The 3402-nt window shown below is 49.4% G+C and overlaps 1 long non-coding RNA gene across 1 annotated transcript; it reads right to left on the reverse strand.

The window, feature by feature from the left end:
* Positions 1-304: 304 nt before the first annotated feature.
* On the reverse strand, positions 305-1159 carry LOC129047141 (uncharacterized). The gene is made up of 2 exons (XR_008509135.1): positions 1112-1159; positions 305-501 (listed from the first exon to the last, which is right to left on the reverse strand). It is a non-coding gene; the product is annotated as an uncharacterized LOC129047141 (long non-coding RNA).
* Positions 1160-3402: the final 2243 nt, after the last annotated feature.

Here is a 3402-nt window from a genome sequence, read left to right on the forward strand (position 1 = left end):
CAGTCGCAGATTATGGTGGTGTTTGAGGGTCCTCCAGGACAAGGGAGGAGATGAGAATCTTGACTCCCCCTTTCAGAAGGCTGAAATATTATTTTATTATCTCTATTATATTAAAAGAAAATGAGATATTAGAACTACACTAAAAGAGCAAGGAGACATCAGAAAGCTGGAAAGGAATGAATAATAAAACCCTGGACTGCTCACAGCCCCGACACTGCTGGACCATGATTGGTCATCAAGTAGAAACAATGCACAGGAGACCAATTCAAGATGCCCCTGTTGCTAAACCATCTCCAGCCCACACTCCACAGCCAGCAGATTGTTATTGGTTCCATTTCTGTTCTGAGGCTTCTCAGGAGAAAAAACCCAGCAAAAGGATTTTCATCAAACACGTCAGTGCCAGCTGATGGCACAGGCAGCATGGGCTGGCCGAGGTCACTGTGTCATCCCTGCCAGCCCAGGTGTCACAGCAAGGAGGAGAGAGTTCACCCTGTGCTCACCCTGCAATACAGAGCAATACAACACAACACACATATTAACACAAGATGATAACCTTTTTCTATTTTCATTACTTGTGGATTTATTGTTACAGGACACCCAAAACAACAAAAGCACACAAAAAACAGCACTCATCTACCATTAACACCCCCTTCAAATGACACACAAACTCACCATCCCTCTCACCACAACTGCTAAATTACACCCCAGCAATCATTGCTCCTTGGGAACGTGGTTCCCGGGAGCCTCCAAAACTTCCTCCTGCCTGAAGAAATACCCGGTCCCTGGAGGGTCTGTGCCCAAACTTTGGCGATGAACGTCGCCTCGCAGACCGACCGGGACCGGGGAAAAAAAACCCAGCCGGGGGAAAAAAAAAAAAGAAAAAAAAAACAGCCGGGGGGGGGGGGGGGGGGGTAAACCAGGCTGGGGATTTTTTACTCTAAATTTACAAATGAGTTGAAAAACCTGAAAAGCAAAAGTCACACACACAAGGTTAAATCCAGTCAGCATGTGCTCACACACGCAGAGACGAGCAGACGCAGACAGACACAGGCACGTGCTCTCACACACGCTCACGCACTCCTCCCATTTAAACGTTCCCTGCGGCTCTTACTCGAGATGCTGAAGAACACGCTTCCACGCTTCTTCTGGCTGCCGCTCCCCGACGTCAAATGGTAGATTCTGGGGAAATCGGCAGCCTCGGGGACCTGTGAGACGACAGGAAGCGGTCAACAAGTGGCTGACAGGTCCCCGCTCTGGACCAATAAATTTTCTACCCAAAACCCCATTAAAGACAGATGAACAGTAAAGTTTTTATAACTGTTCTACCTAACTGTGACTATGTGCCAGGGCAGGGCAGCTCTGAGCGTAAGTGGTACAACATGAGTACACACAATAAAAGCAGACGCATACAGTGCAAGTGTGCATGGAGTGTAAGTCCATACAATATAAGCCAGCATAGGTACACACAATGTAAGTACATACAGTGTAAGCCAACATAGGTAAACGCAATGTAAGTACATACAGTATAAGCACATACAGTATAAGCCAGCATAGGCACAAACAATGTAAGTACATACAGTATAAGCCAGGACTTGAGATAGCTCTCTGGAAGATTAATTCTTGAGACCTGTACCCCTCGGGAGGATGGAACCTATAGAACTCCTGCAGTCACGTGAGGAGGGTGTAAGACGCTCCCTCGGGAAGTCCAAGAGAATGGCATGGAAAAAAAGGCACTACCAAAGCCGGTAGTGAAAAGGAAGACGGATGAGAACATTTTGTCCCTTTGAGACATTCCTGTCTCAAAGAGTAAAAATGTAAAGATGCCGGAATAAGGGATATCCAGAAAGGAACGTGAGTAGAATATGGCCTACGTGGCACGGAATAGTGCTGATAAAGCGTCGAGACGTAACAAAGGCCTGTGACACATAAGACAATGGACACAGACTACATAACACAGACATGGACAATATAACATAGACACAGATGACATAACACAGAGACGACTGACAACTGCCTGGCACTGTCCCCGTAGGGACCTGAGATTCCTAGCGCAAGGTGAGCCAGAGGCTGATGATGCCAAAGGAAAGGAAGCCCTATGACGATGGCACGTGATGATGAAATGTAACTCGTCAAAAGAAGTTCGTGCTGAAGCAGTTAAGAGGATGCTCGAGAGGCTCGGCGAGCCTAGAGAAGGAAGCCGACTGCCGGATGACCGTGGCCGTAGCTCCGGACGTGAAGGCGAGCTCCTCGGGGGAAAGATCCGTGACGACGTCGAGTCGAGGGAGGCGGACGACGCAAAGGTCCCGAGAATGTGGAGATGGGTCGGAACTGCCCTGCCCGGCAAAGGCTCTGGCAAGGCTGAGGGGAAACCCTCTCCCTTTACTTCCAGAGAGCCCCCCCCGCTACAGACCTCTCCGCTAAGCTGACATCTGATTGCCTCCTGTGATAGTAAAGGCTATTCCCCTTCTCCCAACCACTGGCCCCGACACTTAGCTTTTGGAAGATGAGAGGACAAAATCCATCCTCGGTCAGACGTGGACGTTGAGATGCTCTCCGTGTGTGCTTCGGTGCTGCCGTTTCCAAGCTTGGGCTACGAGCCTCCTCAGGGTACCTAAGGCAAAACAGAAAACCTGACTATTGCCCTCAACAACAGTAATCCCCGGGACTCCTCCGCACCGCTGCCACGGCTCACCTCAAATCTTGATTTGGCTCCGGAGGGTGCCCGGAAGAGACCTGCAAAGAGAAAAGGGACACGCTTAGCATGCTGCTGTGTAACGCTCACCTAGGAGTCAGCCTGCCTAAACTCCGACTCACCTGCCCTCCTCTGTTCCTTGGCGTGCCTAGGGCAGCGACAGCACCTGCAAAGAAACAAATTGGAAAAGCATGCTGACATACTGTGAAAACACAATCTCCCAAATCTGACAAGGATGCCACACCGATACCTTAAGCTCTCACCCACCTGGCATAGGAGTGCTCGGCCAGGAGAGATGGCAAGTGGACCACCTAAAATAAAAAAAAAAGGAGGAGGTGCTTAGAGCTGCACCAAAACTGAGACCTCAGCAATAACAACTGCTTCTGTACGCTATTCAATGCTCACCTTGCCCACTCGGCCTTGACTGCTGCTCTCAGCCTTGACCTCCTAAAAAGAGAGACAACGAACAATGCTGTAACGGCCACCATTTATGCTTCCTCTGCAAAAACAAACATGGACTCACATGCTCGGGGCAATCCCCACACCCGGGATGGGGGGCTATGCCCTGGATTTTATCCTTCTGCATCTGAAAGAAAGTCAGGACAAAAGTCAAACTGTTGCAGGGTAACTTAATAGCTCCAGATATCCTGTGTCCAACTACACCCCACATTACAAACTTCAAGTCCCCGGGACTTCTCCTATTGCACCAG

The sequence above is a fragment of the Molothrus ater genome, unplaced genomic scaffold (assembly GCF_012460135.2).
Source record: "Molothrus ater isolate BHLD 08-10-18 breed brown headed cowbird unplaced genomic scaffold, BPBGC_Mater_1.1 matUn_MA663, whole genome shotgun sequence".
NCBI classification, from domain to species: Eukaryota; Metazoa; Chordata; class Aves; order Passeriformes; family Icteridae; genus Molothrus; species Molothrus ater.